We start from the raw sequence: 13371 nt of genomic DNA, 5'->3' as shown, positions 1-13371 counted from the left end.
ACACCGAGGATGAATATGTCCCATACAGCCAGACAATGCGTATTTATAAAATGTAGGTGGCTACACGATACATAATGTGGTACAGACCCACATGTTTTCAATACAGAGGTAAGCCCTGATGCTTTGAAACTCCTTTTAATCTGAAATCCCTTTGTGTCTCCCAGCCTGACAAACAGCCCAGCAACGTTCCACCAGTTTTAGGAAACCCTGGGTTTGTTACAGCTTCAGGCTTATCTGTATGTAAAAAGAATCAATATTCCGATTACCTTTTACTGCCATCATGTTTGCTGTTCTCCTAAGTGCCTTGCTCCTGGTGAGTGGCTGCTCTTGCAAAGCTGCTGCTTGCCTGCATCACACGCTCCCCTGCATCCCAGGCTGCGCCACCCTCGTGGATGCTGAACAGCAGCCTCACTGCCCCAGCAAAACAACAGAGCCCCAGTTCCTGTCCTGCACTAAAACCCAGGGGCAATCTTAATCGCTTGCCTTCAGATAAACTGAAGTGCTTTGCAGAACACAGCCACCAGCAGGTTTTATTCATGCCGAACAGTACATACAGCTCTCCTTCTTGACTTCATTATGATTTTGGCATGTTTCCTAAATGAAATCTCTGCTGCTGTCCTATTTTGCAGGGAAATCAAGGCACAGTGATTTGCCAGATTCATGGTCCTATGCTCTGCCCACAGGGTGGTACTGAAAAAATGATGGATGAGGTGCCTTGAGCTTAACACTATGTTGCCATAAATCCTCACCACTTTAGGGATAGATCATGCCATTGTGCTCCTTTTGTATGGCATTAGCTGGCTCAAAGCCGCTTTCCCAATGAAAGAAGCAATTTAGATCCCCAAAGCAGTTAATGGTTTATGCTTAGTACCCCATTTTGGCCACCACAGCAGCTTTGCAAGTAGCCTGGATGGCCCATTGCTCAATTCAGTTATGGAAATCCTTCTGTGCCCTGACAGTTATTTTGCAGTACTATGAAGCTTAGTTTTGTGCTTCAAAGTTTTGTATCCAAAAATAAGATAATGCATTCTGGCAGGGTTTTCTCCTTAATGGCTAAAATATACGTATACATGTCTTTAGTTATTACGGCTGGAAAGCTTCTGACGCAGCCTGTGGCTGATATTATTGTGCTATATAAGCAACCCTTGATCTCATCTTGATGCAATAAAAAGAAGGTTAAAGAGAAATATGTATGCGGTACACTTTCTGAAACACCCAGAAGCCAAAAAAACAGCATCCTGAACAAAATGAGTTACTTCTGTAAGACTTAAACACTCGGGGTATTTTCTCTGTCTCCATCTAAACAAGTCCCCAAATGAGATCCAGAGCAGAGAAGAACATTTAGTGAAGCGAGGCTCTTTCCGCTAACAAATGCGGCAAGAGAAAGCTAATTACGTTTTAGCGAAAACACAAACACTCTCTCCTCTCCTCCTCTCTTCTTGGCATTCAGTTTGCCCAAGATAAATAATTTACAGCCATAGTTACCAGATTGAGAGCCATGGCTGTCCATGGCCAGTGAAGCCAGTCCTTGTGAGGTGCAGAATGAATCGCCCCCTGCACCTGAGGGGACAGAGGGACAGTGGTCCATGAAAGGACCCAGGCTTTACAATGTGATCCTCGGGGTCAAAGCATGAGGGAATAGATTCAGAAAGTGATGAGGAGGTAGAAAGGCAGAGCTAGTTTTGAACACCTTTTGATACAATCCTGCTATCTTTACATGAGCCTTTGTGTCCTTATCATGCTGTAACCTGGCTGTGACAGAGCTCCAGAGACCCCTTCCCGCCCCTTCAATCTACTGGAAAATCCAATCAAACATAATGGCATAAATAAATGCCATTAATTTATTAATATTAATAATTAATTACAGCCTGGGTCTGAAGAGGATCCTCCATTCCAGACTGCAGACGAACCCCCTGGGCCAGGCCATGCGAACCTGCTGAACTTGGCGGGAGTCCTTTGTGCCTGCAAGGCAGCACCCACTGCAGGGATGAGCTGGGGGGCCTGGCTCGGTCGCTGGCTTATTGATGTCTGCCAGCACTTGCTAAAATGGGCTCCCTGCACCTTTCACGGCAACAGCCAGACTGAACTTTCTCTGTTAATATGTGCTCCTAAGGGCAGGATTTGGCTGGGATCCGGAGGGATTTCTGAAATTAAATCATTGCTATGCAAGCAGGGATTTCAGCAGAGCTGGGAAATCCAGAGATAAATAAAACACCAGCAGAACAGAGCAAGCTCCAGCCTCAGATTTGCTTCCTTCACGATCCTACAACCCAAGAGCATCTGCACTGCTTGCAGCCCTGTCTGAGTTCATCGGTTCCGCGATGGTGAGACCTTTTCCTCCAGAGAAACCAGGAGCTACTCAGCCAGCCTCCTCCCTCCTTACCCTCACACCTACCCACCCTGAGCTTGAACAAGAAGAAACTGCATCTACTTTTGCAGCAAGAGAAAGATGAGAGAGGCACATCTCCTGCCTCCGCTCAGAGACATGGCAGGGAAATCCTTATCTCCTTCTCAATCCGCAGACACGCTCACACTGCAGCTTGGCTGTCTTGCCCAGTTCTCTCCAAAGATTTAACAATTAAGGACTGTACTGTAGAGGGTTAGGCACTTCTCCTAGACCTGTTGGAGAACATTAAATGGCATTTTTCCTTTCCTAGAATCATCCTTCCCTGTGACTCACAGGTTTTTTACATGCACAAGTAAGTTGAGCCTTCAAGCCTGCTGGGGTGGCAGGTGGATGCTGCCAGTCCTGTTTTATAGTTGGGGAAACAGAAAAGGAGAGACTTGGTTCAGGTAGGAAGCCAGAGCAGAGCAAGGACCAGAGCCCAGCTCCGGCTGCCCTAGGGAACGGTGCAGGCTGGTGCACTGGTGCCCAGCGGAGGGCTTGGTATTGCTCTTGGCATGCTGCGCAAGCACTCTCTGGCCACGTTGCTGAGCCTCACGGTGCCCCAATCTGCTGCCACCTGGGGACTGGGAAAGCAAAAAAAGACCCTGAAGCAGTCACGAAACTAGAGCAGCAAGAGATTTTCAGGTTTGAACACGGGCAGAATTTAGAGACCCAAGTGGCTCGCCATGTTTCCAAGCCATTTGTTTGAGGCCGATTCCCTTGACTGGGGGCTTTTCCCATTTATAGGCTCAGCTTATTCCCAAGCTTTAGCACAACTGCGTTTCTAAAACCACCTGGAGCAAGTGCGTGAGCAGGAACAAGGTGCTGCAGGTCGATCAGAGCTGCCCCTTCTCCCACATGGTACAAAGCCCTGTCCCTGTCTGCCAGGCAATGCTGCCTTGCTCCTGCCTGCAGAAATCCCCCACAGCTGGGCAGATCTGCAATGCAAATGTAAAACAAAAGCTCTAACATCCCTTCCCACAGTTACCATGGCACTCCCTACACCTGCCTGCTCTTTAAAATCTACCCCTCTCCTTCTCTAAGAATTTGCTACACCAGATCTAGCTGCTTGTGCAGGCTATAAACATCCCTATCAGCTCTCTGTGGAGGGCCAGATCCTGCCACCCTGAGCCCCACAACAGCAGGGTCGGTTGCTTCCCTAGCGAGCGCAGAAGGTGTAAAGCATCAGCAGGGGCTGCTGAGGTGCTTCAGGGTTTCCATTTCATCCACCCTCCCCTGACCCCCACTCCAAGTCCCCATGTCCCATCTTCCTGGCCCTGGGTCAAGGCAGACATCCCCCGCTTCCCGCAATCTCCCTTTTAAGTGCTCGTGACTCCCTGAGCCTGTGAGGAGATAGCTATTATTTACAAAATGACGGAGTGCTATTTTTACTTGCTTCTTGGAAGCACTAGGAGCAGTAGCAGAACTGGAATACAAATTACGCTGCCTTGCTGCCTCTCCCCTCACCAGCTGTAGATTGTAGGGCTGCCTCTACAAGTGATTACAGGAGGCGGGGGGCATAAGGGGCTGAGGAGGCTCTTATTAAACATCCCACTGCACTCATCAAGTGCTGTTTATTTAAGAATCTCAGCCGTAATATAATCGACTCGGCCGGTTGTGTTTCAGCTCTTGAGGTTTGTGGATGTGCTGAACACAGTCACGTTTCCCAGGCGGGGGTTCCCAGAGGCTATGCCGCAACCTAGCAGAAATGATGTGCCTGCATCTGAGCGCTGGAGGCTCCCAAACGATGTGCACTATTAAAACAGAGGCAAAGCCACTGCGGCTTCATGCAGGGGATTCCTGGCTGCTGCACTGACGTCAGGGAGGCTGCACAGCCTTACCTCGGAGATAAGCTGGATGAGCGAGGGCGTGGGGACCTCCTTGAGGCTGTGCTCCACATGGCAGTGCTCCAGCTCTGCCCCAGGGCTGTGCCGGGACCTAAGGGAGCTCGGAGGTGACAAGCCTGTCTATACTGGTGTTTCCGTGTGTGATGGCATGGCTGAGACTACAAAGTAGGACAGTGCTGTTCAGGCTCTTCTACACCCAGGGGTACAAACCCTCAATCTGCTCCAGGCCAGCTCCTGGAGGCAGATGTTTCTGCACAGGGTTCCCTGTGAACTGCTCTGGACTCCAGCCAGCCCAATATCCCATCTCCAACTATGGTCACAACATAAAAAGTGCAGTAACAAGCTGATAATGGCCCTTACCTGCAGCTTAGGAGGTCTTAGTCTTAGTCTACTAAGATTGCAACTCAGTCTGCTAAGACTGCAACTGCAGTCTTAGGAGGTCTTAGTCTTAGCCTCAGCTCAAGACTCTCTCAGCTTGATGAGCTCCCCTTATTCAGTGATCCTCTTCCAAGGACCTGTCCAGTGTTCCCTCAAGTACACAAAATCCTTTGGGAAGGACTCCCACCAGCCTGCGGTGAGGGCAGTGTCACCATGAAAAGAGAGGGGATGCTGCGTGTGCTCTTTCCCACATCATGTAACCCAAAGTGAGCACACTGGACAGGATGGTGCTTTAGAGCTAACCCAGCATCCCCAGGAATGGAAACACAAGAAGTTGGTTTGTATTACCAACTTCCACCTCATCTCTTCTCCCAAATCCTTGCCATGCTAATTAATAAGCAGCAGAAAGTAATTTTTGCAGCTGCACACAGAAGCTTTTTGGTGTGTTTCATTCTTTGTTTTCTCAGCCTCTCACTGGGGGGATTTAATTTTCCTTCCAATTTTAGCCTCTGGAACAAAAGAGGCTTCCATGACCTTTGCTACAAGCCCCATGAGCCCAATGGAGCCGAGCTGCACCACAACCCAGGGCAAAAATGCTTGCCTTCAGAGGTGGCACACTGCAGCCCCCAGCCAGAAACTCCACCCTCAGCTCCCTCCTCTCACTCCGACAGCTTCAGTCCCATTGCACCAGGGCTGCTGCCTTTGCCAGTTCCTTCCTGGGTTTTTCAGATGGCCTTTTAACCTGTGGTGCTGCCTTGTTTTGGGAAGTAGGAGCTGAGTTGTGTCTCCTTTTAGTAAGAGAGGCATTGAAGAAGGAAGGGCACATTTCTGGATGGCATGGCACGGGGTACCCTCTTGTCCTGGTTTTGGCTGGGATAGAGTTAATTTTCTTCCTAGTAGCTGACATAGTGCTGCATTTTGTGTTTAGTTTGAGAATAATGTTGATAACACACTGACATTTTAATTGTTGTGACTTCACCCTTGGGACTGCCATGCCAGTACTCGGAGAGGACAGGGAGGCACAAGCAGAAGGGTAGGTGCCCGAGGAGAGAGGGTAACCTTGCCTCTCCCCACAACCTCCCTGGCAAGAGCTGAGAAATGGAGACGTGACACCTCTACATCACCAACCACACACAAGAAACCCCTGATGTAGCCTTCATTGCTGCTCTCCTGCTGCAGGGCCAACAAGACTCTCCCACGTACATTAGAGATACTTTTCTTGCATTTTTTGCTAGGGAGCCCAGGAATAGCAGCACAGAAGAGAAACATTTCAGTGCACATCACTGCAGTACTGTTAATGCCTCCTAGGCTTGTCTGGCCCAGCTAGGGGATAAAGCTGACTCCAAGAATGTAGACTGATGGAGCTCCTGCCACCCAAAGGCCACAAAGCAGCATGAGCTATTGCTAATGTCAGGACCACAAACATCCTTACTGCACCTGGGATGTTTTCACATCAAGTATCCTGGGAGCAGAGGCTGTGCATGGATCAGGAGGGGAACGCTGGGGAACAGAGATGGCAAAAAACCAAGAAGGTACTGGCATTTCCCCCAGCATTTGCAAAAGGGAGAGCAGACCTGGAGTGCAGAGAGATCTTGGCAGCTCTCAGCGCTGCCCCTTCTCTCTCCTCAGTTGGTTTTGACTTGGGGATCTTAGACAACACATAGAGAGGACACAGTCAACCTCTTCAAACTCCAAGTCCCAAAGTCAAAATACATATTTTTCAGAGTTTGCTTGGCTGTTTTAGTGCCTCAGCATCCCTGAATACAAAATTATTTGTTCAGAAGCAAAAGCCAAGTCTCATATAGCAGACATTCACCCAGGTTTGACCAGTTCAGCTTGGGCATCTTTCCCAAAAGTGGACAGCAGCATGCACATGTTCTTCTTAGAAGAACAATAAACCAGAACATACATAGGATGTCTCGGTCCTGTCAGCAGCCTTCCTTATATAGGAATAAATTTTAACTGCCTCCATATATAGAATTATATAGAATTGAAACAGTTGAAATCAGTAAGAAGCAAAGGCTTTTGGTAGCACACCACACAGCTTACAGAAGTCAATGCCGAATGGCAGCAATCATGGCCGTGTCACCAGGAGGGCTGGCAACTGGCCCAATCCTTTGCAGGCCAGACAGAGGTAACAGCAGTGTCAGGTTTAATTCCCTGAACTACCTAAAACACCAACATGTCTCTGGGAAAACTCACTTGGGCAGAAGCATCAAAACACAACAGAGACCCTGTTAGCCCCATTTTGTCTAGGTGGGGGAGGGTAATCCCAGAGATAGGTCAGCCCACCCAGACCTGACAACCTCTGATGGCATCTCCCTCTCTCTAGTGAATGTAGACATGAGGATGACCAGGGTCCCATGCATGAAGGCTGGCCTTAGCCTGAGACAACATGGTTAAAGATGACAGGACACTCATTCACTGCAAAGTGGGGTCAGCCAAGGACTGAGCACTGGGAAATTTGTACTCTGCAGCATGAGCCACACAACAATATAAATGTCTGAAACAAATGTCTTATCTCAACAAAAGCAGGGGTGAGTAAAAGCCTGCAGGGGATTGCCAATGAGACCTTTGGATCAGATCCGTATCTAGCTCTGCCTGTGTGTCATGAACTATTTGTCTAATTGCAGTTTTGCTCAGCTATTTGCTTGCTTACAGAAGTGGTCGCCCTGTCTCACTCGTAAAGCTGAAATAACTCAGTCTGTGTAACAGATCTGACCCCCTCAGTTACACTCCCAGTAACTTCTGCAGAGTTATGATCCAAAAGGCATCACATTTATACAGGAAACAAGGCTATCTGCTGCTCTCCATGAAAGCATCAAGCCTGTCCCTCCCATCCTGGGGTGCCAAGGCATCTTTTCACAGGAGTTGGCTTATCACCGATGGCTGCTGCTCGAATCCCCTGGGACTGCCAGCATTTACTGTACAGCCAGTTCCCAAGGAGCTGCTCTGTGAGCTGCAGTCATGTATCACGACCTTCCCTCTGGTGTGATAGCACATCAGCGTCTACAATTGCAGGTCCTCCAGCCAGACTAGAGAGAAGTCATCAAATCTGTAAACACAGATATGCATGTGGCATCACTTCCAGATGTGCTCTCCCTCCTTTCCCCCCCAACTTGGACATTTCAGCACAGGGGGAGCAAGAAGTTCAAATAAATTTCAGGGATTCTCTCAAGAGACAGACGACAATGAAACCACTCACACCTGATGAGAGGGATTAGCATGGTCTACAATTACACGTGCTTAATTTTTCAGCCCAGATGAAGTAATAGGATGCCTATCAAATCCCTCAAAGAGACAGCTTGCTGCCCTGGCCCTCTTTCTTAGCAGGGCTAGGGGAGAGCTGATGCAATGAAGACATTTATTCCATCTCACAGCATGCCACATACGCAACTTTCTAACACGGCTGCATCCAGTGTCATCTGCAGGAAAAAGATGCAGGACCAAGATGTGACCCACTTACCACTTGAGCATGGCTTGTCTAGGATTGATGGCACACCGCAATGCCTAGATGGATGTCTAATTCCCAGGTGATCCCTGGGGCGCAAGCCACCTGGGGCACAAACTCCTTGGGTTACATAGGGAAGATCAGCTTAGTTCTTGGAAGAGAAATCCCTAAGCAGTCTCCAAATGTGCTATACATGGGCTCGTGGCTCTGACCCAGGTCTGAGCTCTCTCCACACCTACGTAATATATTGGCTACGGAGTTTGGATCAAGGCATAACTACTGCTGAAAGCAGAGGAGCCAGGCACACCTTGTTCCTCATTGCTTCCAAGTGAGCAGGGAGCCAGTGTCCCAGCACAGCGTGGAGAGGCACGCGAGGCATCTGCTTGTCCCTTTTGGGTGAGAAACTGCACTCCCTCCCTAGCAATTCCACACAAATAATAGCACAGGGTAGCCCAGTTTTCTGGTCTGAACTCCCTGCACAGAGCATGCTACACTGCCCCTTTGTCTCAATATGCGATGGATAAGGGGGCTCTAGGCATACCTGGTGCAGTGGGTAAGTCCACGTGTTGCTGTAGAAGGTGCTATAGGGATTTCACACCCTCCCATGCTGGAGAAAGGCGTTTTATCACATTTACCAAGAGTGGGGGATGCAGGTTAGAGCTCTATCCAGCAGAACAGCCTAGGACAGATGTTGCTCTACCAGTAGCAAAGCCAACAAACCCTACTTTCCCGCAGATCAGCTTTTTCTGCCTGTTCTTCTGATGCCTAACACCAATTGATCCCATCCAGTAACCTCTCTCTACTTGGGGTCTTTTTCCACTCAGCGGCATAATTCCACAAATCTTGCAGGGACTTAAAATCTCTGAGATATCTACCTTTCTGTCAGTTTTTGTTCAGATCAGCCAACAGGCTCAAAAGCTTTTAGAAGACAAAAACCAGAAAGAAAGGTGTGATAAGCCTTACTCCATTAGGAGCCCAGGCAAAAAACTACTGCAAGACTCAACAGAACTATGCATTTGGCTCACGTAGTTTAATTCAGTTTTGCCTCATTGCCCTGTGTAGGCTTGCACATGCATGTATTTTTGTTATTGCATTAAGTGACATAAAATACACATCCAGAGGTTAGAATCAGGATATGGTGCAAGTTATTGATAAACATAAAGTCCAGGCAGAATAGAAAAGAGAGTCAGATAGAAGAGAGAGTCAGAAGCAGTAACTGCTAGAGGATGTGCAGTCATGAAGGATTTACACATACCCCTCATTCTCACACATACAGACTACAAACAGAGACTACAAATTAGTTGAGCTATTTTTGCTACAGACAGAAAAGACGGAATGAACAAAGCTACTGTAGTTACTATTTTAAGGACTTAGGACACCCTCAGATGCTATGAAGACAGAGGAGGAATATGTATGTATGAGCATGCTTTTAGAGGTTCTACAGTGCTTTGAGACCCTGTGGTAACAGAAGAGAGATGCTACATAAACATGCTTGTTATATATTGTATATACAATGAGAAAATGTGTGAATACAAATTAGCATGCATAATTTGACATATTCAGTATTAAAATCTGTCCTTGATGGCTAAGCCAGAGGCACTCAGGGAAGGGAATCCCTGCCGGTCCCAGTGGACAGGGCAAGAGCATTCAGACAATGCTGTGTTGCCAGCCGGTACATGTGGCTGTGGCCCTAAGGAAACCAAAGCCAGGAGAATTTTGCTGACCACAGTCTTGCAGGGTGCTTGCATGGCTGTACGCACTAGAGGGAGCAATGAGATGAGGGCAAAAATGCCAGACTGGTACTTCAGCATTAGGCAAACCTCTCCATGTTACCTGCAAAATGCCTGTGTTTCATTTTGGGCCTGCCTTCCTGACCTCATCTTCAGTTAATTTCCCTCTTTAGGGGTCAGTGATGATGTTCTTGTTGACCACATCAAGGGATCTTGGTGAACAGCACCCTCAGGGAAAGACTGCAGCAGGTCCCATGCCCCAGTACTGTGGCTGAAGTTGCACATACACGGGAGAGATAGGGCACCAGACAAAACAGCCACCAGGCTGCTGCCTTTGCTGTATCCCTTCACACGTGTATAACTCAGCTGGGACAGTCAGTCGTTAGACCCTTATCCAGGACCTGCATAGACACAGTGCACCTCTGAAGCTTCTCCATCAGGAAGCTTGCAGGCTTGCCCTGGGAGCTTACTTCCTTTCCTAAAAAGACTGAACTTTTTGTTAACTCATCCTCAGCAAGTCTTTCTTTAACAGAAAATATCACCTCCCAACAGGCCACTCACATGCTTGAAGAGGAGCTGCAAAAACTTCAGATCAGTGCCAGTAAAATCCTTAGCATTTGTAAAGCAATTACTGAGCTCTGTAATTCATCAGAGCTCAAGGCAGATCCCCGGGAAAAAGATAAGCACGAGGGCACAATACAAAACTGCTATTTCTAACCTGATAATCACTGATACATAGGAAACAACTGGAAAGATTGGAAAGAAGGAAAGCAAGCAGGGAAATGCAAGAAAAATCAAATGAGACACACACTGTACTGTATTAATTTTATGTCATTGCAGAGGGAGAAAGTATAAACAAGATATCTCAATGAAGTGCGTGGGGTTTGTAGGCTGAGCTCTGAGCTCCAACCCCACCATTGGTGCCAATCTGCACTATGGCACCGAGCATGCAATGCAGTTCTGCTGTGCCTCTGTTTCCCCATCTGCCTTCTAGCCTCAGCACTGCCTTCCCATGCCTTTGGCCATATCTTGTTCCAGGTTGCTCCACAAGCTGAGGATTGCCAGACGGCATGATGGGCTGTAGTGTGCAAAAAAGAAAAAAAAGAAAAAGAAAGTGGCTCCTGGGGCTTGCTGTATAGCTGAGAGGAAGAGTCCATTTAATTCTCAAGCCTGTCCCCTGAGGCCAACGCCAGGTACTGAGACGAAGATACAAGAAAACCATAGCAGGGAGCAACACAGTAATTTGCACTCTGGTTCCCTTATCTCCTCCATTAGCTCCTGGCTGGCATTTCCTTCAGGGGAAGAACTTAATCAGCTCCCATGATGGTGTGCCTCCAGTGACGCTTCCAGCATCCTTCACCATCACCCCCAGGGAACCGCAGACAAATGCTTTCCCTTATGCACCCCAGCGTTGTCTTTGCCTGTGTGACTGCTGAGCTGTGTGCAGAGCCAAGGTCTCCACTGAGCTGTCTCTCCCCCGTCATGCACGGGTCACTGGGCTGTACGGTCACTGCCCATTTAGTTTGCAGCAATGCCAATACATTGTACAAATAAATTTATTTAATTCACATTGCCTTGCACTGGTCAATTTAGCATTTCCTCTGATGCTGGAGTCCTGTCACACAGCACAGCAAGCTCTCCTCGCCACCTGGGCTCACCTAGCTCCCTGTGTTACCGCTGTGCATGCTGTTGCCAATGCACCAAGAAATGCATTAGACAGCCCGGGCTGCGAGTCCACCTCTGCCATGCGGAAATAACTCCCCCTGTGTTTGCTGTCCCAGACTGGCAAGGGTAAACAGAGAGTCTTTGAAGCACAAGATAAATCCCCGGACACGCACTGTGCCCCTCCATCATGTCTCCTCTTGCCTGGCTTCCCTGTGCCTCTCAGGAAAGTCCTTGGCTGGCAAATGGGGCTGGCAAATGGGGCTGGCAAATGGGGCTGGCAAACCCCAGGAGCAGCGGGGTGATCCGCACACAGTGAGACAGGCTTGCTTGTGTGCTTGGGCTGTTGTTTTACCCCCAAGTGAGCAAAACCCTTTTAGAGGAAATTCCATTACGGTGCTAAATCTTCCCCTCCCGAGCACTGTTCAGACACCAGCATTGTCTCTCCTGCAGACACGAAGGCTTTTTATCACACTTACTCACAAAAATTTGGCCACAAATACCAAATTTTCAGTTCTGCCCACTACATCAATTATGATATGCTGCATAATACTTCGATACTCCCATCAGAGACAAGCAGAGGGTAGATGCCTCCAGATGTAATTTTTAATTTCCTTTGCTGGGGATAATGTTTTCTTGTTTTAGCGACGTGCATTCAAAGCGTTCCAGTTCCCATGGTAACTCCCTGCTTCCACTGGAGATGCCATTTTTCATGCCATCTCTTCAGAATTAGACACCTCCTAGCAGAAGTTTTGAAGAAATGTCTCTCTCAAATATATATTTATTAGAGACAATGCCTGCGAGTGTGCTTTATTGACATGTTTCTTAGGCGACTCACAGCCTACAGAGGAGAAAGCTGTCTACAGAAATATGCTGGCTGCCAATCTGCCTTTTCTCAGCTTCTGTTTTCAACCAGAACTCTCCCCTCTTTTTCTGCCACATACATATTACCCAGCACCTGCTCCCTTTTTTTGATTCCTTTCTGTTCCCATCACTCACCCCCATGCCCAGTCTTGGCCCAGCTCCCTGCTAATGCAATTGCAGCAGGGGAGCGCCGAACCAATTCAGCACACGTTGAAAGTATCTGCACCCATTCACTGCCTGCTGGTACAGGTGCTGCCCAGGGACCCCCTCTTCTGCAGGCAGAGACCCATCACGGGCCTCATTATACATTTGCATGCAGAGAAAAACCCAAAGTACTGCAAAACAGAGAGCACTATAAGAGCCTCTCGGCCTCCGAGGGCAGCATCAGGAATATCTGCACAGTCTCTGTCTCCGGCTGCTCTCCTTGCGCTATGTGGCCGTAGCTCGCTGGGCACCACATGCCCCCTGGGAAGGGGTGAGCCCAGCAAAGCACTGATCCTGCTCCCCAGCGCAAGAGCCTGTGCACGGGGCTCCCACACCAGCTGGGGGAAGGATTCGTGCCCCAGGTCTTCGTTATCTGGTGCCACTTGGGCACCCCTGTTGCAGCAGTTCACAGCATTGCGGTACCTCTCTGGGCTCCATGGGTGTGGAGCCCAGGGATGCTGAGACGGACCCGCCTCCCTGCCTAACACGCTGCCTTCCCCGTTGCACAGAGGCATGTCACCTGCCTCCGCTCCTGTGCAGTCCTCACCTAACCATCACACTCAAAAAACCTACTACGCCTCTGGCTCAGAAACCCCCTGCAGAGAAAGTGAGATGCAACATCCCACCCATAGCAGCTTCCGCAGATTTTTTGCAAGACCCCTGGGGAGCGTTTCTATTTCAGGCTGCGCAGGCAGCTCCCAGCCCCACTGCCCTCCAGGGACAGGGAGGCCCCCTCACCCTGCAGGGATTTCCAGGCTCCCTGGCTCAGCGGGGACCGCTGAGGCACCACAGCGCCTGCAACACTCACTTGCACCACGGTCAGCATCTCCCACCCGAGCTCCCAACAGC

General features: G+C 48.9%; 1 protein-coding gene across 2 annotated transcripts in view; it reads right to left on the bottom strand.

Annotated features, from left to right (window-relative positions):
• LOC104038998 (gamma-aminobutyric acid receptor subunit alpha-3-like) overlaps nucleotides 1–13371 on the bottom strand; it is a 72000-nt gene that overhangs the window by 31548 nt on the left and 27081 nt on the right. The window lies entirely within an intron of this gene.

The sequence above is a fragment of the Pelecanus crispus genome, chromosome 13 (assembly GCF_030463565.1).
Source record: "Pelecanus crispus isolate bPelCri1 chromosome 13, bPelCri1.pri, whole genome shotgun sequence".
In the NCBI taxonomy this organism is placed as follows: Eukaryota; Metazoa; Chordata; class Aves; order Pelecaniformes; family Pelecanidae; genus Pelecanus; species Pelecanus crispus.
This window is presented reverse-complemented; position numbering and strand designations above follow the sequence as displayed.